The 26,322-nt window shown below is 37.4% G+C and overlaps 1 protein-coding gene across 5 annotated transcripts in view; it reads left to right on the top strand.

Annotated features, from left to right (window-relative positions):
* Nucleotides 1-13,083: 13,083 nt before the first annotated feature.
* The window catches only part of RFX3 (regulatory factor X3), a 323,283-nt gene continuing 310,044 nt past the window's right edge, over nt 13,084-26,322 (top strand). For 3 of the 5 annotated variants that reach the window (XM_036928419.2, XM_036928417.2, XM_057498623.1), the window contains exon 1: nt 13,085-15,352. The gene's annotated coding sequence lies outside the window, so the exon portion shown is untranslated. Of the gene's footprint in view, nt 15,353-26,322 lie in introns of all 5 variants that reach the window. The other 2 variants (XM_057498625.1, XM_057498624.1) reach the window with 2 other exon arrangements.

Here is a 26,322-nt window from a genome sequence, read left to right as displayed (position 1 = left end):
ATATTTTTCTGCAGCTCCATTAGCATGCTTATGACTTTTATTTTGAATTCTCTTTCAGGAAGAGTGGTGACTTCAATCTCACCAAGCCCTCTTTCTGGTGTTTGAGGGATTTTGGATTGAACAATGTTCTTCTGCCTTTATATAGTCCTGGAGCAATGGGAATGGTCATAGACAAGTGGCATGGGTGTCAGCTGGGGGGACAAAGTCCCTTCCTTCTTGCCGGTTGCAATGCCTGTCTCCGCTGTCTGTGCCAGTACAGGGAGTGGCCTCTGGGTTAATCCCCTAAACTGTCATGGGTGGGGCAGCTCTCAGTATTGCCTTGAGCAATGGCAGGTGTTCGAGGTGAACAGTGCAAGATCTGCTGCGAGGACAAAACCATTTCATGCTTCCTGGTCTCACTGCCTGTCTCCACTGTCTGTGCCAGTCAACTGCATGCAGGCAGTGGCCTCTGGTTTAATCCCCTAAGTTGCTGTGGATGGGGTAGCCCTCATGATCACCTAAGGTGATGGTGGAGGTTGCTGGCACATGGCACGGGTGTTTACAGGGAAGACAAAGCTCTTTCGTGCTTTCTGGTCGCTGTGCCTGTGTCCACTGTCTGGGCTGGTTAGTCACACACCGGGAGAAGCCTGTGCATTAAATTGTGTAGTTGCTGTAGGCAGGCCTGCCCTCTGGCTGGTCTGCAGCAATGGCGGGGACAGCAGGTTTGTGTGCAGGTGCTGGCTGGGAGGAAGGACCAGCGGGCTGCTTATTGCGGTGAGTGACTTTGGGGCTGCGTTGCCAACCATGAGGATAGGGCCTGAAAGTTCCCAGTGTAGTGAAACCCTTGCCCCTTTATCAGCCTTCTGACTGTTGAGAAGTCTTTTAAAGTACCAGCTTTTCTTTTGTCCCAGGGCAGCGGTTGTGGGAACCTGTTCACAGTCTAAGTTTGTGACTTTGGTTTTCAGCCCCTCTAATCTGCAGTGTGGGTCTGTGTTCCTGGGGTAGATCTCTAGGGTTGAGTATTTAGCAGTCCTGTGCTTCCACCCCCTTCCTGCTCTGATTCTCTTCCTCCCGCCAGTGAGCTGGGGTGGGGGCAGTGCTCGGGTCCCGCCGGGTCATGGCTTTTTACTTTACCCTTTTCCGTGAGATGTTGACTTCTCCCAGATGTAGACTGGCTGGTGTACTCTTACTTCTGGTCACTCATTTAGCAATAGTTGTATTTGCTGTATTTCCAAAATATATGTGGTTTTGGCAGGAGATTTCCACCTCTCTTCTCATGCCACCATCTTTTCTCCTCTTCTGACTTTGGTGATTTTTTAAAAATACAGTTTAAAAATTTTTTGTGCTTTTATTTCTATTCCCTTCCTAGTTTTTGACACAAACTCGCTACTGCTAATATTTGTCAACATGGTACTTAGCCCATTCTCCCTTTTTTCATACAAAGGAAAGTATACAAAGTGAGACTTAAATTTTTTTAAAAGAGTTTTCCATTATTTTTCTGTTTTATAATCTCAGATGTGAATTTAGCGAAACACAAAACACAAAAATCAAGCATTCATATACTAATTCCTTTAGCAAACACAAAAAACATTTTAAAACCTAAACTCAAATTCATTTAGATCTACCTTAAGCTCAGGACATTCAGGGCTATTTATTGTGCACTGGCTGTCTGAGGATTAGCTAAAGGTTAAGGATTGAGAGTGAAGAGAGCTACTCTTCTTTCTTCTGTTCATAAATTCATCATTATCCAATGACCAAGGAAAATAGTATTCAGAAACTAAGATGAAAGGCAAAGTAGAGAAAATATTAAAATGAAAACTCCAGTCATCAATAGTCATTGAAAATGATGATCACATAAACAAAACTGGAACAGGACCCTCTTTTTTCCAAGACCCCACGCCCACCAGCCTTCTGTTGTCTACTTTGCCTTCTCTCTTATATGACTTTTTTCTTCTATTTAATTCACATTTCCATCGAGTGTATAGCCTTCAGGTCTTGGCTTTGTGGAGGGGTTTCAGATGATAACTTCTCTCCTCATGAGTTCTCCAAGGCTTTGTCTCCAGCCTCCAAGAGACCATTAAAATTAAAATTCTAAAATTCTAGCTTACTAAGGAACAGTAGATTTCTCTCTTTAGCACTGGCTTACTTTTTGGGTCTGGGTTTTTGTTCTTTATAAGTCTTTGAGAATTTCCCTTATTTTCTTGCCAGTTCAGCAATGCATTTAATAAGCTGTTTTAAAATACCTTCTCCAGAAATTTTAGGTGTTTGCTGAAGGTGATTTATTCAGCATAACTAACCCACCATATAATCAGAAATGGAAATAAAAGACAATGTAAAATTATATTGTAATCTGCAAAATGGGAGTCAGGAGGAGAAAAACAGGATGAAGGAAGGGAAAACAGGATAATTTTTCATCTTTCATTGTAGAGTGCCAATAGACACTATTTAAATTTGAACTACAGAGTCACATAAATACTGCGATTACCAGAGGAACTGAAACCAAAAATTGTTAACAGTGCTTATCTCTCAGACCTGAGTGGGAGGGGGATGCTAGAAGAGGAAGTCTTTTACTTTCTGAAAAGATAGAATTAAAATTGTCTTTTTTCACAGCCAACATGATCATCTACATAGAAAATCTGATAGAACTGACAAAGAAGCTATTAGAACTAATATAGGACTTTAACAAGGTATCAGGATATAAGATCAATATAAAAATCAGTTATGTTTCTCTAACTAGCAATAAACAAAAGGAATTTAAGAATAATATCATTTACAATAGTGTCATAATTATGATATATTTAGGGATAAATCTGGCAAAACACATGAAAGACCTGGATACTGAAAACAAAAAAACTTTACTCACAGAAGAAAAGAATACCTAAATAGAAGGAGAAATAAATCTCTTTCATGGGTCAGAAGACTATTACTTTTAAGATATCAGTTCTTACCAGATTGACCTGTAGATTCCATATATTACCAATTGAAACCTCAGTAAGCCTTTTTGTAGAGGTTGACAAACTGATTCTAAAATTCATATGGAAATGCAAAGGACCTGGACTATTCAAAACAACTTTGAAAATAGAGGACTAATACTACCTGATTTAAATTTATTATGAAGTTACAGCAATCAAGATAATGTGGTATTGGAGTAGGGATAGACACACATATCAATGGAACAGAATAAAGAATCCCAAAACAGACCCACACTGTACAGATGATTGATTTTCACAAAGGTAGAAAGGTGATTTGGTGGGGAATAGACTTTTTAAAATAACAGAGTTGGAACAGTTGGATATCTATATGAGGTTGTGAACTTCAAACTTTACCTCACATCCTACACAACAATTAATCCAAATTTCTCATAGATCTAAACTTTTTGTTTAAACTTTTTGCTAAAATAACATTTTGTTAATAAAATAAAGGAGAAAAATCAAATGACTTTAGGTTAGGCAAAGACTCCTTAAATACAAAAAAAAAAAAAGGCACAAACAATAAAATACAATACTGATACATTAGACTTCATCAAAATTAAAACCTTTTGCTCTTTGAAGGATACTTTTAAGGAAATGAAAATCCCAGCCATGCACTAGGAAAAATGCTTGCAAAATATGTATCTAACAAAGACTTGTATTCAAAATATGTGAAGAACACTTATGACTCAATAAGAAGGCAGACAATTCAAAAATGGACAAAACATAAACAGAGAATTCACAAAATATATATGAATGGGCAGTAAGCACATGAAAAGATGCTCATTACTAGTCATTAGGGAAATACAAATCAAAACTACACTGAGATATTACTACATACCCATTGGAATAGGTGAAATTAAGAAATATTTTAACCCTTTCCAAAAGGGTTGACAAGGTTGTGAGAACTCACATACATTTCTGGTGATATAAAATGATAAAGGCATTCAGGAAAGCATTCCAGCAATTTCTTACAAAGTAAAAACACATATTTAATCATGACATAGAAATTTCACTCTAAGTGTCTACTGAAGTAAAATGAAAACACTGGTCCACAATAACACTTATACACAAACTCTTATTGCAGCATTATTTATAATAAAAATCAAAAAACAAATTGTGGTATATCCATACAATGGAACACTACTTAGCAATAAAAGTAAATTTTACTGATATACACAAAATATGGATATGAATCTCAAAAATATCCTGCTAAGTAAAGAAGCCAGACCAGAAACAAACAAATATTAAATATTGTATGTTTCCATGTGTATGACATTCTAGTAAAGGGAAAAATACAGCAATAATGGATCAAAGTTTTCCGGAGGCCAGGGTAGGGGTGAGGTAGGGGATGAGAGAAGACTCCAAAGAACCTCAAGGGAATTTGATGGTAAATAGAAATATTCAATAGCTTGATTGTGGGTGGTCAGAGGACTGCATGCATTGCTAAAACTTATCTAATTGTATACTTACTACTGGTGGATTTTATTCTATGTGAATTTTTCTTCAATGAAGTTGTTTTTAATAAGGAATATGCATTTATTTCTACCCCAAGAAGGCACAATACTGATTGTAAATGTACTTTTTAAATGCTTTGTTAGCTGGAAAAATTGATGAGAAGGAGTAGAAATTAAAAATCACAGTAGGTACAAGGACAGATTCATTTCAAAATCCCATCCTAATAAAGCTGTTCTTGAGAATCAGGACTATTTATAGCTGAAAGCAAACTGTGTGAGATATATCACAGGTCCTCTGCCTTCTGGGTTCTGCCTTCAGAACTTCTCGCTACAAGTGGATAAACGGTTCCCTTATTTACTGCCTTATTTCTTTACAGAATTATAGTGCGCTAATATCCTCTGAGTAGAGATCCAATGGCCTTTCTGAAGCCTTTTATGTGGCCAGATGGGAAGGGAATAGAACAATCTCCACTGGTCCAGTTTTTTCCTCTTTCCAAACATTAAAAAAAAAATCAAGATGCCCTTAAAATCCTTTCTTCTCCAGTTTCTCTAAGAAAGGGGTTAACAAAGCCCAGTAACACTCTTAAAGCTCTCCTGCTGCTAAAGGAGTGCAAACGAGACTGTCACCATAAGGACTGACTCCTGACTGCGAGCTGAGCCTTTCTCAAGAGAAATCTGACATTTCAGTGCAGAAGTTGCCCCTGGATTTCACCAAAGATTATCCCAGCTGGGGTTCTGAGGACTCTGGCAGAATATGGCCAAGGGAAATCCCCTTTGTGGCACAAATGTAAAACACCTCCTTCTCGCCCTTTGGGGCTGATCACAGGTGGATAATTAGGGAGCGAATGCATTTTAGATTCATAGAGCTTCACAAAAGGCTCTCCAAAGTAAAGTTTTTAAAAATTAAGTTTAGAAAGAGACACATTGGAGATAAAACAAATACAAAACTGTGGCTAATTTTAGGTTAAAATAGGTAATGAGAGCAGGATTACAGGTATAAAACTTTATCAAAGTTTTTCATTTAGTTTGCTCTCCCTACAGCCTTGGTAGACTGTGGACTACTGTTACAAAATCAAATAAGATTCTTGTCTTCAGGCTGTAGCTTTCAAAAATAACCCTGTTCCCCTTAGAGGGGATGGGTAGGGGTAGGATCAGACTAGAAGGAGGCAGCTCCACATAATGGTTAAGAGTGCAGACTCTGGAGTCAGATTCTCTTAGTCTGATTTAAATCCTAAATGCTACAAGGTTCTGTTCCCTTATGAAGGCTAATAATAGTATCTGCATTCAGATTTGTTACAGAATTAAGTAAAATAATACAAGTAAAAGACTGAGAACAGTACACAGCAAATGGTTGTATTAATTAGGATTCATTTCAGCTGCGAGACAGAAAACAAGATGGCTGTTTTGGGTTTTTTTTCTCACGTAAATTTAGATAGTGCTGGCAGTACAATAGCCTCATAATCACTAGGGACTTAGTCTACTATTCTGGTGCCCCATGTGCTTAGCTTGGTCCAAGTGGCATCCTTGTTCTAAGCAGCAGGATGGAGCAGGGGATGAAAAGGGTAAACAGGCAAAGGACACAATCAAGGTGCCTCTTAAGGATGATTTTTTGGAAGGGGCCCCATGAGCTTTTTTTGAATACGTGATCAGAGTCACAACTCTCCATCCAACTTCAAGCGAGAAGGGAAAAGGAAGTCTGGGAAGGTCATTTTATGGAAAAGGCCCAGCAAAAACAGGAGTAATTCTGTTATCATAGAGGAAGAGGAACAGATAACTAGTAATCTCTTTGGCAGTGCTCCATACATGTTATCGTTTCTTGTTACTTTGTTGCCTAGATAACTCTTAGCCAAATCTGCAGACCTGATCATTCTTCCTAGCTCATGTGGGTTTTTTTGTGTTTGCCTCTGTCTACTTTAATTTGCCAATGAAATTTGTACATTTATAAAACTGCTCATTTAAAAATTTCCCTGTCTTCCTACCTTTCAAATGTTCTGCTCAGAGTAAGTGTAATACTATCCTTTTCTTATATTCATAATATATCCATAATCTTGAGATCTTCTTTTCTAATTTATTATAGGTCTTTCTTTTTCAACTAGTATGTTATGGGCTGAATCATGTTCTCCTCCCTCCCCCAAGTTCATAGGTTGAAATCTTAACTCCCAGTACGTCAGAATATGACTGTACTTGGAGATGGGCTCTTTAAAGAGGTAATTTAGTTAATGAGTTAATGAGGTAAAATGAGTTCATTAGGGTGAGCCTAAATCCAGTATGACTGGTATCCCTATAAAAAGACATGGTTAGAACATAAACACACACAGAGGAAAGACCTTGTGAAGATACAAAGAGAAGGTGGCCATCTACAAGTCAAGGAGAGAGGCCCCAGAAGAAGCCAACTCTACCAACATCTTGAACTTTGGGCTCCAGAATTTTGGGGAAATAAATTTCTGTTCAGCCACCCAGTGTGTGGTGTTTTGTTATGGCAGCCCTAGCAAAGTAAACAGTCTGTGATCTTATTTGGTGTGATCAAAGTCCCAACAAGAAACAGATGACACACTAGAAAGAGGGCAATCTGAGGAGAGTTAAAATGCAGAGGACTTATTTATTAAGATGTGGGTGTAGGGAAACCAGAAAGGATGGTGCATTAATCTAGGAAGCAGTTGGAACTGTTACCACCCCTAAACCTAAAGGTGAGAGGGGAAGAAGTTTTTATCAGAATCTTTAGTCAAAGGATTCAGCTATCTTGAAAGCAACTTTGCAGGGAGGGAAAGAGGGTAATAAATACCTTGATCTTGCCTTCCTCCTTCCATGACAGTCTCCTGCCAGTGCTGCCCAGTGGTAGAAACCAACCGGCTACCAGAAAGTGTGGGAATGCAGTGATGTGGGCCATAAAGATCAGCCTTCTAGAAAGCAGGGTGAAGAAGAGTGGAGCGAGTGAATCTGAAGAAACAAATGGAAGATAACTAGCACAGGAAGGAACTTTGACTTTTAGTTATTTTTGGTCTTTCTCTCTTCCTTGTTCCCTACTTCTCCTCAACCCCAATGGACCCCTAATAATTGCTATAGCATATACAGCAGGTCCTCAACAACTATCTGGGAATTGAGTATTTTTCATGTTCAGTAATTTTCAAGTGTTGTCAACTTTTCTACTAGTTTTAATGTCCTCTGACTATTCCTAGTTACAGCCTTAATCCAAGGCTTAACTCTATTTTGCCTCTGGACTACTTCCCTCATAGTTTCCTGTTGGTTCATTCTCCACAAATGAAAAAACAAGCAAAGCAAATCCACCCATAAAACCACACTTAAAAAAAGACTACAGTAACCTTCTCAGTTGATTATACTTTCTCCTTTCTCCTTCATGTTGCTTCATTATGGTTGACATCAGATTAAGATTGTGGATATTTAGTAAGGTTGCTGTCAACTTCCTTTCCAAAAGTGGTACCACTTCCAGCCTACCTTCTCTGTCTCTGACAAGTATTATCTCTTTTGAAGTCTTTTTCAAAAATGGCTGTCAAATATAGTAATGTGGCTTTTTCGAGATGCTAAAAATTTGTAATGTTTTGCTTATACAACTAAATTAACTTATAACTATTCTTATAAGAATTACTCTTACTTATATTGGATACTTCCTTAGTTTACTCTCAGCATTCAGAATGCCTATTCAGAAAAGCTCTGTTTTTAGATCTACTTATTTATGCATCATTCAGTTCTACCCTCTCTGTGGCTGATTACTTAGAAGCTCATGTATTTTCTGGCTTTTCTAGAAGGACAGCGCTTTGTGTCACATTGTTGGATCATTGAATCAGTGCTGACTTGAAAGAAAATGACTTGGTTGTTTTATGCAATTTTACTTTTTATCTTTTTGGTTTGATTTCAGAAAGAATTTATCTCAAACATTATTCACTTTAAAAAACAGGCATATTTAACCCTATGAAAAATCCCTTGTCAGCGACTTTCACATATCATTTAAAATTATTCACATTAACATTTCTCATCTTTCATTAATATTCAACACAAATTAGTGTTCTTTCTTTAAGGGTTATCTCTTCTGGGTGAAGAATGGTATCACATTGAACAAGAAGTCTATAATTACTGTGTCACACATTTGAACCTACAAATAGGGTATCCCCATAAAGAAAGTTCGATTGTCTTTGTTTTTTATAATGTGTAGTTTTATAATGAAGTAAAGATTATAGTGCCAAATTAGGGTTCTGAGTTCAAGTATACTTAAGATACCTTAGAAAAGAACTTTTGTATTTCTTCATTATACTATTTTTTTCTGATCTTTGTGAAACTAGTATTCAAAGTTCACTGTAAGGTTACATCAGTGGATTTCTATATTTTCTGGTTAATTAACACCCCATTCCTCATGGGGTGAAGGATAAACAAACAAACAAACTGTCCTAAATTTGGTGTTCCTACGTCTCAGGGCCATTTTACTAATCAAGCACTGTTCAGGTCCTCTAAAAATGTCTTTCAAGGTTCTCTAAAAACGTTGGGGATCTGGGAAAAAAGTTGGCTTCAAAAATATGAAAAGAAAGCTGCAAACCAAAATGAACAAATACTTAATTATATGTATATGAAATTACCATATGTCACTTGTAAACTCAATTATTATTATGTATATTTTATGTGGTATATGGATGCATTTTAGTATGTCTGATATGTGCGACTGGAGTTCTCCAAAACCAAGTTCTAATCAGTACTTTCACATTAAGTCACATGTATGAAAGTCTGAAAAATGGCCTTAATCTCTTTTATGGAAGAAAGTACTAGATAAAATTTCAAACAGTGCTTAGAGGCAAGTGTTTTAAATATTCCACTGTACAGTGTGTATCTTTCTGTTACCTACCCCTCAAAATAAAAATGTTAATAAGCAAAACAAAAATTCTGGGGGGTGAAAATATTCCATGCCTATAAATTCTCTATTTTTGAAAACAAAACAAAAGGTATCAAGAGAGACAAATACACATACTTTGGATCAGTGATCTTTATTTTTCATTAGTGGCTGAATTAAACTGGTAACAAAAAAAGGGTGAAAAAGTCCATCATGTGCTTTAACAGCTGACATATTTTTTCAAAAACAATTTATTGCAGGCTTTATAATGTATTGTGAGGGGGAGATGCATGATGTGTTCCAGTGGGAAGATATTTTAAGTATACTTAAAATAGGAATAATTTGGTAGATACTTTTTTTCAGACTGTATGTTACATTAAAGGAGAAAAAAAGAAGGAAAAAGGAGAGAGAGAAAGAGCCATCTTAAGAAGAACTTCTTTGGAGGTTAAAGATTTTGGATCAAATAAAATAACCTTTTTGATAAATCATTTTTTATGATAATTGAGTAAAAATACTTTGCAGCATATATCATTGACATTGTGGATTAGCGTGTAAGAATTAATCTCTAACACAGTTCAAGTTCATTTCTTGTAAAAGTCTACCTGTGGTTCAGTGTTAAGAAATGCTGGCACAAGTATTTATTAATTTATACTAAGTATTTATGCTACCAAAATTTTTTTCTAGTTTTACAAAAGTATTACAAGAAAATATATGTTTGGTATTTTATCTGGTGTGCCATCTCTGCAAATCCATGAAAATTATAATTTTAGAATTGAAATAATTTAAAATGTCTTTTAATCCTTAATTTATAAAGTTTTTCTTCCACCTCCAAAGGCTTGAGTTTTAACTGTTAGCTAGAGAGTTTACATGACTTTCTCGGCCTGGTCATAGGGTTAGCACCAAAATCTCTCAAATACTAATATTACCTCAGAAGAAAGTTATATGATATCCACCATGTTTAAGATATTTCACCCCCAATATGGAAATAGGTAAAAACTCTCCTTAATCATTTAGAGCTCACTTTAAGCCCTCGAAAGCAGTTTCTTTGGCTTCTAGATGTATTCAGGATCATTAAGTGGCAGAACTCATTTTTTCAACAGCAAATCAACATAATCTACTGTATTGTCACACTTAACACATATTTCAAAATTTGCCAAGGATAATTTTACTATTATTCAACTTTTTCTCTGCAGTGTTGAATGAAAATCTTAAGGAAGGTGTGGGTTAATTAGTAGGTAATGCAGTGATAAATACTTCTATTTGTGGTTTCATGGGGTTGGGAGCAGGTAATATTGACATACAAGACATTTATAATGTGTATTCTATCACAGTTTTGGCAGTTGTAACCACACATGTAAATACTACCTAAAACAAGATCTAGCACAGCACTCTCTTGCAGGACTTCTGAAATAACAGAAATGTTTTGTATTTGCACTCTCCCATTTGGTAGCTACTAGCCGCATGTGACTGCTGAGTATTTAAAATGTAACTCAGGACTCTCTTGTCCCCTCCTGGCGCGAGCTGGGAGCTCTGTCCTTTCACTTTATCTCTACATAAAAGCCTGTATGTTGCTCTTCTAAAAAAAAAAAAAAAAGTAACTCTGTGACTGTAGAAATGAAAATCTAAATTTTATTTAATTTTAATTAATTTATTAGATTTTAATAGCCACATGTGGCTAGTGGCTACCAAGCTGGAAAATGAAGAACATTTCCATCATCCTAGGTAGTTCCCATATCTTCTTTCTGGAAAATCCCACCTCAGTGCCTCTGTCATCATTGAGAAACACTGAATACAGAACAGTTTCTCCCGTTCTTGGCCTTTACATAAATGGATTTATAAGGTATGTACTCTTTGTGCCTGGCTTCTGTTGATGAACATGTTTCTGAGATTCAACCATGTTGTTACATGTATCACTCATCGATTCCTTTTAAATGCTCAATAGTATTCCACTGTATGAACGGATCACAATTTGTTTTTCCATCTTCCTACTGATAGACATTTGGGTTGTTTCTAATTATCTGGTTTGAATGCTGCAAATATTATATGTGATGTTCTGCATTAATTGAAGGGAAAAAAGCTGCATCTAAATAACAAAAGATATTTTGGTCTTGAAAAAGATAGTCAACTTACAATTCTATTACCATCTTTCTGTGTTGGGATAAAGGAATTCCAGGTTGTATATAAGGATGGTCATAAGTCAGGACTGCTGAGCAAGCAGTCAGTTTGTATTAATTAAAGAAAAAACAATTAGACAAATCTACCAGAAAAAAATATTGCAATGTTTTCAAATTCGAAATATACTTGGGTGGGGATGGAAGGAGTTGGGAGTGCTCCAGGGAATAGTGGCAAATTATGTATAGTTTTGAATTACTTTGGCCTCAGCCACTCTCTATCATTCCTGATAATTCATATATCCACATAATTTCAGATCTAGTAAAGGCAATTAGTAATCCAATAGTCTAATTTCCCAGAGCTCTGCATATAAGAACTCAATAAATATTAGTTGAAATGAAACCATTAATTTCACATGAGAAGACTCTACATGTCTCTCAACTGAAGAGAACTGGATGTTATAATCAAGTGAAAAATCTTAAAACAAGTGTGATTTCTGCTTTAAACAAGGATTCACTACAATTTCAGTGGTAAGCTGCCATAGATCCGTATGTAAATTTTCAAAACTCATATATACAATTTTTCAGAATTAAACCAATGTCATATTAGTATTTCATCTTTTCATATGCAGCTTTTCCTTTTACAAACATCGATGTTAAAGTAATTTATTAGTTCTTAAATATGCAGTGGTTATCAATAGGAGGAAATAGCCTAACAGATAATATTGGAAAGGAAGATAACACAAATTTATAAAGCATACAATCCATACCTAATCAGGGCTTTGTATTTTTCAAATGGTTCAGATACAAATGTGTTAAATCATGTCTCTGCCAATCCAAGCTGAGAGCAACAACTATCCAAATTCAAAGGACACAACATTTAAAATTCATAGATACTGACTTAGAGCATTTTACAGACAGGACCTATGTCTGTCTCATATTAGGTACTCAACAAATAATTAGTGCCTTGACAGTTAATTGAATTTGTCAAGGAATATATGGTATTTTTTGGTTAGGTAACTTTTCTTAGTGAGCCCACTGTGTATTGCTACATAACAGGTGATAGAAATTGCTGGGTCTTTTCTGTAACAATTTATTTCTGAAATATATGTACAGTGCATTTGAAAATGCAACTATGCAGCTAAACAGCCTAAAAATGACCACACATGCCATCAGAAGTGACTACAGGCAAGGGATTTCTGGGCCCTTTCGTAAATGATTATAGCACAAACACCACACGCATATTATCATCTAGCATGTTTATGAATCTATAGCTTGAACTGATAGATTGGCTTGGGTATCAGCTTCTTTCAGTGTGGTGGTGACATTGAAAACTTCTTATTATAGTCATCTCACTAGGGTTAGAAGTCATGCCATCAGTTATCCTAAAACGGAAAAATATCCTAAATCCTAACTTTTTAAGAACTCAAGGAAACTGATCTATTCCTAACTCAGGAAAAGGCCAAATAGGGAAGTAGGTTAAAAAAAAAATCTCTTAAGCAGTTTAAAACTGACGTTACAATGTCTTTGCACAAACATCACACACTTTTCCTAAAGGGGAGCTCACCAAAGTACCTATTTATATTCTTGAGACAGTTTTGCTCAGGCTTCCTTATATCTTGCCTGCAGATTAAAAGCAGTAAATTAAAAGGGTGGCGAGGTAACAAAACTATGTTCACTGAATGCAGTAAGAAGCAACAGCTGACAGTGAGGGAGGGGACAGGCAAACTACAACAGACAATAGAATTAAAAAAGCAAAGCTAGCTGTATAGTGTGAGCAAACTGTCCGATACACCATTACAGGAATAGAGGACTTATCTCTAAATGTAATTAAAATGAATACTCATAATGACTACCAACTTTCACACTGGAATGCATACCTTATTTCCCATGTGTATGTCAAAACAATTATTCTAAATCTGAAGCGTTAACTGCTATTGGTCACATTGTCATTTGCCTCAGACTAGAAAAGCCTACCACCATGGTGGGTCATTAATTTTACCTTTAGCACTGTGCTCACCACTACGTTATAATACACTGTAAGAACGTTTAAGATGAGATTACCAAACGAAACATTATTTTCTTAAAAAGATATTTGAACAGTTCGTTCCCCAAATACTGACATCCCATGACAGAGCCGTAAAATAAAACCTTTTGAGACTCTGCCTGTTTTCCTAAAATGAGGATGTTTCATTCTTAAGTGTGTTGTGAAGATTAAATGAGATAATGCATGCAAAACACTAAGCACAATGTTTGGGGCTGTGTAAACAGCTCAGTAATGGTGGCTATTATTATTTTAGCACCGTGAATATATGTGAGCCCAAATTCCTTATTTTGCAGGTGCAAAAATTAAGCCTCAGAGGAGAACTGACTTTCTAAGGCTCTAACGCTATTGTCTTGGAAAAGCCGCTTTGCCGCAAGTATTGGAGGTTTGGGGTACTGGCAGGGCCCAGGGGCATGTGCCTGCGTAACTCCAGTCTGCAGAGAACTGGACCAGTATGTTTGAACCGTTAAGTATTAGAGGCTGTGCAATACCGACGGGTGTTCTAGGTAGCCGGTTGTGTGCTAACATCGCCATTCGTCTATCTCAACACATCCGTAAACAGCAAGATCCTCAGATGTCTCAGCAGGTTGTCAAGTAACCCGGGCAGAGCTGGTGGCAAGTAATGATAGTGGGTGGAGCTCAAATCAGCTTTAAAGAGGGACTAGCACTGTGCTCAAGGGCTGACAGGGGAAACTAGAAAGTAACAGGGTGCTATCCCAGGAAGGTGTAAGTTACCCCACTCCGAACGCCTTTCGCGGAAGAGGGCCGCCTGCGTTTTCTCAGCCCCAAAGGAGAGCCACTTGATACTCCTGGTTAGCACTTACTCCCGGCCCTCCAGGCAGGGAGTGACGACCTCGTCTCTCGGCTCCGGAGAGAGAGCCGGGCCACCTCGGACCTTCCGCTCTGCGCGCCCCGCCGCCACGGGACCGCGGGACGCGGCGGGCTGCCCCCACGCGCTCTGGGCCCGCCTGCTCTAAGATGGCGGCGGATGCAGCTCTCTCACGCCCCGCCGCCCGCGCTCCTCGGTGTTGTGCTTCGGGAGGAGGGAGCGGGCCCGAGCGCGGAAAGGAGAGCAGGCGGGCGAAGGCGGCTTGGACTCTCTATTGCAGCACGGGCCCCGCAGCCTGAAGAGCCATGGCAGGCTATACACCAGAGGTGGCTGCAACCCGGAACACCGCCGGCGCCTCAGAAACGAGGGAAATACGAAAAAAAAAAAAAAGAAAAAGGAGAAAAAAAGAGCGCGCGCGACGGCACATCCGGGACCCTCTATCCGCCACGCCCCGGAAATTACGGTTTAAGTATGGGGGCGGGGTCACTGTTCAAAGCGGATTCAATCCTCGCTGTAGCCGGTGTCCCTCCTAGTGTCTAGAATCTCCCTAAATATGCGTTCTTCCGGGTTAGTCGTTACCATTCTCGTGGCTCTGGGGTTTCTTTGCACAAAGCTGGCTGCTGGGCCTGGTAGCTCGTTTCACAGAAAGTACCCTTCGCGTCACGCTCTGAACTCCCCCTCCTGCTTCGCCAGCGCTTGTAGTAGCGTACCTCCGGTGGGACTCTCGGGTAGCCCGCGCCCTCGGCAAACCCAGGAGCCTCTCGGCGGAGCCTTTCCTCGGACCCCGCCTTGCGCCCCCGCCCCCGGAGTTAGCGCTGTCGGTCACGGCGCTGAGCCCGCCCTTTCCGGCGCCCACAGGCCCGCCTCCTCCCCTCTTCCCTCCCCACCCCTCCCCTTGCGAGTGTCTCCCTCTCGCTCTCGCTCGCTCCCTCTCTCCCTCTCTCTCTCTTTTGTGAGTTATAGCAACCGTTGCCTTGTGAATCAAGCGCCATAGTCACCGTAGTCCTGGCGACTGTTACCCATCAACAACAACTACTCCTCTCCTCCTCCTCCTCCTCTTCCTCCTCCTCCTCCCCACCACCACCATCTCCATCACCCACCAACAACACCACAATAATCCACAGCCAAGGTGAATATTCTTCGGTCTCTACATGTGTGTGGGAGCGTGTGGATGCGTGTGGACGCGTGTGTCCGTGCGTGTGTGTGTCCGTGTGTGCGAGCCGAGCGAGGCTATGCCGGGGTCTCCCTCCTGACCCCGGGGGCTGCCGCTGCGGCGCCGCCGCCGAGGGGCTGAGTCCCCTAGGCTTGTTTACAATGGATCGCGCGCCGCGGCGGGGTCGGGGGTGTGGGCGCCCGCCGCCCGGCCGCCCGCCCGCAGCCCGCCGCCCCGGCCCTCCGCCGCCGCGCTTCAGGGATGCAGCGGGAGCGCGGGGGGCTGCGCGCCGAGCGGGAGAGGCAGCCACAGTTTTCCGCCGCGGACGGCGGAGCTCTCCCCTAGGTCGGGTCTGAGGAGGAGGGTCAGGTGAAGAGAAGGATTTATCCCTTTCTGTAATTTTCTTCTTTTTAAAAGCTTCTTGTTTCCTGCTTCTTTCAAGATCGAAACAGACAACAGTGTGCAGGGGGTACCCAAGAGGTGGTGTTTCGTTGTTGTTATTCACTTGTGGGGCCTTGTTAAAGGTTTTGTTATTTTTATCCTCGTACAACGGTGAACTTTTCTCGCCGCCTATTCCCTTCATTTTGCCCCCTCTTCGTCGTATGCTTCATGGACTGACCTTTTACCACCGTCATCTACAGGCTTTCCCTTTTTCTTTTAAAACTGTGTTTTCTTTGTGTTGCAAACAGTTAATATCCATTCAGCAGTCTTCCCTCCCCCTCTTTCTTCTCCCCCCACACCCCTTGCACACACATTGAAACCAGGGGCCTCTTCGCTGGGCTCTTTGCTTTCCTGGGAAAGAGATTTCTTTTTTTAAGTCCCTCTCCTCTCTTTCTTTTTTGGGATGTGTATGTGTGCGTATTGTGTGTATTTGTGTGCTTGTGATTTAACCCAGATGCAGGGCATCTGTGCTACTTGGGTTAGTAGTTATTGACAGTGCTTTATCCTTCAGGAGGGCAGGGGAGGGGTAGTAGTGAGGTTCCGTATCACTTTGATGAACCTCCTTCGCCACAGTGAAGTGTTAATTTTCATTGTGGTTATGAGACTTTTTATGTGATAGCAGGGAAAGGATGTACATAAGGAAGCTTTGTGAGAATTCACTTTACAATGTTATTTGTGACAGTTTTGGTACTTTAAAAGAGTTTTTTTCATCACCACTGCCTCGTCCTTTGAGAGTTGAAATTGAAGTCAAGTTGTTCATAAAGAATGTATGAAGCTTCTCAACTTGAAACGTGTGTATATTTCACTTTCTTTGTGGTTGTTACGATCTAGGTAGGCATGTGTGTACTTAACGTGTTCTTTTTTATTTACTTTTTTATTTTCTTTGGACAGTGACTTAAGTCTGCTGAAGAGAGAGAACTTTTTCCTTTTCAAGTATTTATGTAAGAAATCTATTTTTCTCTGTAGCTTTGAATACTCACCAGTCCTCAAGTAGTAGGGCTCTTGTTTAGAGGTAACCCAATTTTACAGATCCTATAAATTTCTTCGTTTTTCAACTTACCATTAACTAATAGATTATCGGTAAAGAGTTTTGATAATGAATGTGGACTAAAACAAATATAATGTACTGTTGTATTTGCACATATTGAAGTTCCTGATTTGGATTTTAGATATACTTATTTAAACAGTCTTTTTTCTAACAGCAAATATATTGATTTACCTGACAGAGCAGCCTGTGAATAATGTGACAGTATTAATTATTCTTGAGATTGTCAATGAGCACGCTGGGTAATTGTAGTGCTATAAAGGCTAATATTTTGTAAAATAAGAGTTGGGGTTTTTAAAAAAAACTTTTCCTCCTTCAGTTCATTTCCTTGTGATTGCTATTTTAAATGAGGATTTTGTTCTGAAAGATGTCTTTCTCAGAGCACTCAAATTTCTTTTTATTTATTCACCCCTTCCCCAACCTGGCTTCCATGCAGATCTCTAATACTAACTTGCATTCTTTTTTTTTCTGTTCAGATGAGTGTCAAATGCCTGAACACTTTTGGATGGTGAAGCTCCTGGGTCCTATAAACTCTCTCTGAAGTTAATAGGAGTTTTACTGTCTTGAGATAGTTTCAGACCTTATGCAATTTACATAATAGGTTATCAGTCATGTAGATATATGCTATAATGTTATGGTTTAATATTTTTATTTACAGTGTCCGAGAACTTTTGTGACACATTTCACTCATTGTAACTGTCTCAGGTTTTCTATAATTTAGATTTTCACTCACAAGTTGACTTGAGAGCAGAACTTGAATTTTATTACCCATTTGTAAAAGCACATTTGTGGTATAAAAGTAAAAGCTGGCTGTTAGAAATGCTTTGGGCTCAAGTATGTCAACATTATTTATGTAGATTGAGTTAATAATAACCAGAAATACTAACAAATGATCAATTAAAAAATTCAACACAAGGATAAATACAGTTAGTGTATTCTTTCTGATATTTTTCCTAGGAAGGACTGTATTACATATTGGTATTGGTATTCTCCTGTGTTCTCGGTTTTTAAACTAAAAGAAATCTGTGAAAGTAGCAGTGCTTTAAAAAGCTTGAACTATTAAATAGGAGTCATTTATAACTTGTTTTGAGTAACTGAGTATCTGTGATTCATTTAATGTCATGCCTATCTCAGTTTTCTAAGATTGTTTTGCCTATGAATTGCAGTAAACAGTATAGGCATATTTATGTAACATTTATATGTGTAATATAGTAAAGTAAAATGCACTGCTAAAATGAATCATTCAGTGTTTTCACTATATGTGGTAGTTACATCTAATGTTAAAAATAATGTATTATTCTTCTAATATTCAAATATATAGTCTTGCTCTCTACTTACTCAAATAAAGATTTGTAGTTTATAAGCTTAATATACTTTAACCAGAAACAAACGTTTTTCTTACTCTAAACAAATTTAATGTGATTAACTTTTTATTACTAAATGAGCAACTAAAAAAATGAATTGTGAATCAAGAGAGATTCAGTTTATTAAATGATATGTGTTGCTTTTTGGTAACATGTTTCATTATTCTTGAGAAAGTTGATTTTATGTGTGCTTTTCTCAAAACTTCCAATGAAAGAAGTCAGTAGGTGGAGTATGATTTTCCTTTTCAAATTTTACGGTGAGTGAGTGAGTGAGAGAGAGAGAGAGAGAGAGAGAGAGAGAGAGAGAGAGAGAGAGAGAGAGTGTGTGTAAGGGTGGATATACCATCAGATGTGTGGGAAAAGTTAAAAAAAAAAACCCAAAACTTTCCAAAAGGTCTAATAGGGATGTTACTTTCTTCTTGGTATCTATAGTGACACTCTGTTACAAGAAAATAGACTACCATAGAAGTGAACTTTTAAATTAGTATCTTCACAGAAGTGAATCTTTACATTATAAGGATATGCTTGTTTGTTTTTTTTTTCCCTAATGGAATAATTTGCCTTTAACAATTTGGTATAGATTATCAGTGGCAATTGCTAAACAAATTTTAAATTACTCTGTTCACAGGTGCATAGTGTTCCCATATTTTGGAAATCCAAGATTAAGTGTATTCAACTAAATCTAGCTTGTTAGGGACAGATGGCTGCTTTAAACAGGTGTCACTTTCATTTCTAGTGCATTGTGTTGGGACTTCCAGTGGTTCACAAAAGGTCTGTCTAAAGCAGGTGGCATCCCTTGCTTTTGTCCTTAGTAAAATATATTTGGAGTTAATTATTTTCCTAGGAAGAGTTTTTTTTTTTTTTTAGTAAAAGCTTTGAAGTATTCAAATTAAGATTTAATTGACATAACTATTACTTCTGAATATGATTCTATTTTCAAATTGTATAAGTTTCAAACCCTTTCACAAAACACTTAAAGATTCTTAAAAGTAATGGTAAATTACCTTTGAATACAGAAAGAAGAACTCAGGGGCACTTAATACAATCAGATTTATCTGAAGCAAAAGACCAAGGCAGATTGAAATAGAGCAAAATTTAGTTAAAATGACAAGTTATCTTTTACCATTCCGTACTTAAAGAATTTTTTTTGAACAGCATTATTTTAATTTGAATGATAACTGTTGGAAACCAGTATTGTTTCTGTTCATTATTTTAAACACTCTCAAACTAAAGCATTTTCCTGACCTTAAACTTCAGTTGTTGCGATAGTTTTTAGTGCTGTTTTTAAGTGAAAATTGTTTTAAGCATCAATGTTTAAAAATATGTACTGAAGTAAATAATAAAAGAGTGTCAACCTATTGATTTCTAAAGTTCATTTTTATTCTGATTCTACCCTTTTTTTTTGTGGGAATTTTCTACATCACTTAACAGATGCACCAGAGGGTGCTGTGCTGTTTGCAACATGAGATTATTATCACTAAGAATATGAACTGAATAGAGCTTTTAAAGAAAAAAATTTAATTATATATGTATTTAAGTATGTATAATGGCTTTATTTTTATGGAGTTTAAATTTAATGTTAAATTTAATACTGTCTTAATTGGCAGTTTTATATCAAAGCTTGTCTGTACTGATAAATATTAGTAACAAAATAATATTGAGATGGATATGTTTGGCATAGTCTGAATGTCAAATCTTATAAACATATGTACTGATCATCATATGCAGGTATTTCAGTCACAAAAATTAGTTTAGTTTAAGAATCATACTATTTTGGCAGTTGGCTTTGTACTCTAAATTTGGTATTGTTGGCACATAATGTAGATCCTTAAAACATTTTTGTAATGCATAATTAGTGATACGCTTTTTATATTTTTTAAAAAGGCTACCTCAAAAGTATAAATGGTAATAATAGTTATCAGGCTAATTAAATCAATAGTAATAAGAATTGTCTGGAGAATTCAGTCCCCACTTATGCTGTGGAGTAGTCTGGTTTGAATATTTAATTTGGCTTTATTATCTGAAAAGTTTAAGATTCTCTGCCCTTACTCTGTGCTATATACTTCTAAACTGGAAGTGAACATATACTGCTTTTTGAATCTGAATATTTGTTCAGTCAGAGTGTTTTAAGAGAACTGTTGAATCCAATCTTTTGGCCTTTTCTTGCACCATTGACTTTCCTTTCTCAACAGTATATACTCTAAAAGATAAATGCTGAAACAGTGATAATGTCTTCCTCAAGTAAGCTTAGAAAAATATAGATAAGTTTTATAAGCTTTTTCTCCAGATAATAGATTTGTCTATACGAGTATCCTATATTTAACTAAAATCAGCAAAATCTGATATTTTTAAAAAGTACCTTTATCAGTTACAGTACTTAATGTGTTGGGATGCCACAAACAATCCAAAACATCAGTAGAGAATAATAATATTTTGAAATACTAGTATTGTTAAAATAGATTAGGTATTTTTCTTTTAAAATGTGGTCCTACAGTTTACTGGTTAATATATATCACTAAGATTTTTAAAGTATATTAAATGATGTTTCAAAACCTTTATATTTGAAGTTTTAGGTTTCACATCAACTTAATGAAAATGAATCAGTTTAAAAATGGAAATATATTTAGAGAATCAAATAGTTGTATGTTTTGTTCTTTAAATAGACAAATGAGATAAGCATATTGGTTAAGAACATAGTCAGATTTCAGGTAATCTTACTAGCTATGGGACCTTGGGCAAGTCATTTAGCTTCACTTATCCTCAGTTTTCTTATCTGAAAAATAGGATCAATCTTACTACCTGGCTAATGGGGTTTTGTGAAGATTACAGGAGTCATGTTCTTTGCTCAGTATTTGACATAGAATACATGATCAGTGCATGTTGGCTCTTATTGTTAGGGAATACTGAAAAGATACCCATTCTAATCTTTTTGTCATCTCAGAATTCTTTTAATATGCAGCTGACCATCTTCCTAATCGGCCCTAAGTTTTTAAAGACTTTGCCCACTAATCAACCCTCACAACATATTTCCTTCTCCCACCCTTTACAAATAAAGACAGGAAGCTATCAACCACAGGTTTGTCCTGGCCTTTAATAACCAGTCTTGTTATTACACTGATGTAATAGGATACTAGACCAAAGTTGCATTTTAGTTTTACTCTGCAGCCTTATTATAATGGATTTATTTTACTGTATTCGGATAGCTTTCCTGGTCCAGGGATTTCAGACAGAACAATGATGCAACATTTCATTAACTATTACACTTCCCACTATCCATTTCATTGTCCAATTTATATTTTCCTTTTCAAATCTGTTACACATGAATTCTTTGGAAACATTTTGAGCCTTATTTATGAACTTTGTACAAAATGCTCTCATTAATTTATAATAATGACAATAAATGGTTGTATAAAGATGAGTTCATTGAAATTACTCTACAATTTTATAAGGTACTGCTTAGAATTGTTATTTTAATAAGGGTAGAAAAGTGTGTGAAGTCACCACTTGTATACCTGTATCAATAAGTAATTTTGGAATAGTATGCCAGCCCCAATCTTGAGGTATAAAGTAACCTTGGAAAGTTATGTAGTAAAACATAGAACATGAAATTATAGAGGAAAAATGTCACCTTTGGTTCCTTTCTTTGGGTATTAAAAATGTTTAAAGAAATATTTCAGTTGACTGCTATATCTAAAGTTGCTATTTAGTAATTATAGAAAATTATATGTATTCTATCTATATACATTTGGTATATGTATATATTTGCTATATATCTGTTATTTTCTAAGCATTTTGACTAAGAAGTGTTTTTCTCATTTTAGAGTAATCTAAATAGCACTGATCTTAAACTGGAAATGTGATTTATACAGTCCAATTGAAAATTTGCCCAAGATTGTGTGCCATATTTTTCACCAGAACTGTATATTCTACAGAATTTTGTGTGCCTCCCTCATCTTACTTGTTCCCATCTTCCCTACTTCTGTTAATTTTATAGATAATTTTTATTTTTGTAGATAATTAGCCTCAGCATAAAAGAGGGCAGACTCTCACCTCAGCCGTCTTCTCTGCTTTGTTTCTCCAATGGATTCAATATACATTTTTAAAGGAACTTGAAAAAAGTCTAGGAAATGTGACTTAGATGGTAAGGTTATATATTATTCTTACCACTTTCAATCATCTGTTATTTTTGTACCATTTCTATCCAACTGACTACCCTCCTGAGCAAATACACATCCTTGTTTCACTAATGATGTAACTGGAGTATGATTTTGCTCCAGAAGTCTCCCTTCCTATTCCTGGTTAGGTACTGGCCTCTGGATGAGCCCTTGAGGTTAACTCTGTAGTCTACTCCAAAAATACTGTGTTTGCAAAAATCACATATGCCTGCCATAGCTGACTCTTAACCCCTGAATTCTTCTTTTTATTAGAAGCTGTATTAATCAGTCAGTACAGCTTCTCTTTGCTTTATGGTGCCTGGTCAAGACTGCCAGAGGTTCCTGGTGTCTCTTGTTTAGGTGGAAATGAGTAGGGGCTAATAGCTGAGCCCAGGGAAACTGAGTGAGACAGCTGGTCTGAAAATAAAAGTACATTAGTTGGTGTGAGGAGGCAGATGTAGAGAGGTGATGTGAAAAGAAAAAGGAGAGGTGACTAGTCTGAAAAAAGTCTTCAAAAGTGCCAGCCAAAGGAGGGTGAAGAGGAGAAAACAAAGGTCTGTTTGGTATTCAGTCTACCACTAACCGTAAAACCTTAGGCTGGTCACTTAAACCTGCTAGGTCTCAGTTTCTCCACCTGTAAAATGAAACAATAGGACTGTGTGATCTCTAACGCCCTTTCTAGACCAGTAGTCTGATTCCATGGCAAAACTGGCACTGGGAAAAGGGACACATGCCAATACTGTGGATCCAGGACTTGGTGTTTCCTCTACCAAGCAACTCAAAAGCTAGCATTTTGCATGCCTATTGTTTCTTCTGATAAGAACAACAAAAAAAGAAAACCTAGAGCCTTGGTCTAGCATCACGGACATACCAATGGCATAATCTCAGAAGGTTCCGCCATTTCAGTGGCCACACTTGTAGCTGTGGCCAAGTGCCCTGATGTCCTCACCCACATAGGAATTAGCTGAGTCTCACAGTTCGAGCTCCTGCTGAGCCAGCTCCTTTATGTCTGCATGCCAGACAAGTATCTGACAGTTGGGACTCCTGCCTGTTGCTCACCAATGAGATATTTAAAACAGGACTTAATTCCCCAATTATGTATGTGGGTAGGCAAATTTGTGGGAGACAGAGGGGAGAGGGATAACTCGAACTCTCTCATCAGAAGCAATAAAGATTAATTTTGCTTTCTGTTTATCTAATTTTTCAACATTTCTTTACCAGTTACTAAAGCCTTGACTTTTTCTTCCTTCATGCTGTTCAATTGATTTTGAAAAGAACTAAAGCCCCGCCAAGAAGTCTGGGCAAATGCCTTTGGACTACTTAGGGGCTCTGCTCTGGAAAGCGTTGCCATCATCATCCACAGTAGCATTTTTTAAGACTTTTCCATCGGTAATACTGCTTTTCTTTTTTCTGAATATTGTTCATACTTGGATAAGTATTCTTTTTACTCACTTTGGTAACAGAGAAATTATTATGTCTTTTGGTAAAGAAGTGTGCACTTCCATAAAAATTTACTTTATGGAAATCTGTAATTTGTCAAGTAGACTTACCAAGATTTTAGAACATCTCAGACTGAAAGGAAGGATTTCTGCATTCGTTGAAGATAGGTCTTATGTTCTCCTCTATCTCACCCCTTCTACCAATTTAATGAGTGTATAAAGATTAATAGATAGTAATTGTTGCTTTAAAATTTTTTTGGTTATTTTTTTATTGATCAATATAAGCACATTCAAGTGTTTCAACTACATTCTGATTCAAATGTTTAATAGCATTTTGTACATTTCAGTATAATAACTGTCATCCTTAAAAATGCATCTGGCTCTCTTCTGTCTCAAACAGCATAGTTTATTCTAACGTGCAAAAACATTATAGAAGCTCTTTGTCAGTTAAGTTTCTTCCATGCTTTGGTTGCTTGGGATGGGCAGTGAGGGAGGTTGCTGGAAAGAGGCAGGAAGAAGCACATACATTTAGAAATCATTCCTTTTGCCATTGTTAAATACCAGGGCATTGCATACTCTGTCTAGTTTGTGTTCCTGGACTCTGCAGTTGTGGTGGGGTTAGCGGTTGTGGTGGGGATTGGGGTGCAGGAAAGAGACGGAAGTGACTCAGGTGATACAGTGTTTGTGTTTGTCCAAACCTCTCCTTTTCTGCTGTAGTGCTGTGCAAAGTGCATATTCTTTTGTGACAATAGGCATCTTACTACTCTGTCAGTGATCCTTTTCTCCTAAAGAATGACTGTATCTGTATACATTTGTCCCTTAGTGTGGTAGTGGATGTGCAGTAATATCCTTCAAAGGGGCCCATACTGGGATTGAGTCATGCACAGCTTTAGAAAAGTAGGGATAAAGAAAAGAGTAGTGAAAACCTAGCTAGCATGCCAGATGAGAGAAATGACATGTTAAGTCCACCTCTCTACATTTTGCTTTGGGTAGATTGTTTTATGGATGTATTTTTTGCAGTCGAACCTAGGTTTTTCCTCTGCTCCTATTTAGGCTGACTTTTCTAAAGAACCAAAAGTATAATTTTTCATATTAGGCTTTCACTGATTGGCATCTGATTATATCCGATGACTGTCTTAGAGATGAGTTTTAGTGAAGTGTCATTAATAAAAACACATGAAACAGTACTTTTTTAGTAGTGATTTGAAAATCACCTTTGCCATTTTAAATGTGTAGTATGTATTTTGGTGTGCCATGATGAAAATCCAACATGAACACAGACACTGGATAAAGTTAGAGTCTTCATTTTCCAACATGATCACATTGCAGGCTTCTAAAGGACATTTCAAAACATTTTTTTAAAGAGTCATTTAATATTTTTAGGGTGTATTGATATTAAGAAAAGTAGAATTTTGCCTAAATACTATATTTGTGTATGTGTGTGTGTAGTCATTTAGAAAGTTATTTTAATGTACATTTTTCTTGGTGCTTTAGAATTCTGTCAATACCTTTTTTTCTCACTGTTTTATGCACTGTACATATCTTTTAATAGTATTAGGAACTGCTCCAGTGCTGTCTTCTTGAGGCAAAGCAAATTTTGGGAAATGTTTGACTTTTGTTCTTTGAATGACCTTTTTGTGATTTGGGGAACAGTTTTTAATAGTGCTTCATATTATATGATGATATTTAGAGGGTACCTTTAGTTAACAAAGGTCATGGATGCTGAGTTTTAATTATAGTTAAAGACAGAATTTTAATTTATTCCAACTATAGTAGATTAAGATACTGTGCTGCTGGATCTGCATTTGATCCATTACTTTATTTTTAAAAGTCTGCCGAGTTCTGAAATTTAAAACCTTTTAAATAATGTCCACTGAGTAGAGCTGTACAACAGATGTGGATTTATGTTTCAGCAAAGGTTTAAGAACCATATGGCTTGCAAGTGAGGTGGGAGTTTATTTTTGAAATTGGGAGATGATGTATTTTACTATTTTGATTGGGTTAGATTTGCTTGAGCACTTATTGGTGTTGATACAAATGCAAGTGACCATGGACTGGAGATGTAGATCAGAATCATTCTTGACCCTGACTTCACTCACCTCCAGTGCCGCTGCCCTTGACAAACTTTAAAGTAAAATCCTCTTCCTTGGATAATATGTCTCTCCATTATATTGTGTTTTTGTTAAATTGCATTACAGTCTGGAATTTCCCAAATCCTACAGCACAGTCTTATGTGATGCATTATACATGAGCTTTGGAAGTTCCAGTTCACCTTTTGGGTTATAAGTCTTAGAAAGAATGCTAGTGGATGACACCCCATGTCCAGAACAATACCATAATCTGACAGAATGGAGTAAGAATGAGTGTAAATGGGAGCAGTATCAGGTAATTGGAAAAGCTGGGGTATGAACTATGATTAGGCCAGCATAGAGAAGAAGTAGGGTCACTTTAGGGGTATATAAGAAACCCAATTTGTCATATTCATTATATCCAGTAATAATAC

Source organism: Manis pentadactyla, chromosome 3, assembly GCF_030020395.1.
Source record: "Manis pentadactyla isolate mManPen7 chromosome 3, mManPen7.hap1, whole genome shotgun sequence".
In the NCBI taxonomy this organism is placed as follows: Eukaryota; Metazoa; Chordata; class Mammalia; order Pholidota; family Manidae; genus Manis; species Manis pentadactyla.
The sequence above is the reverse complement of the archived record's forward strand: the minus strand, read 5'-3'. Positions and strand labels throughout refer to the sequence as shown.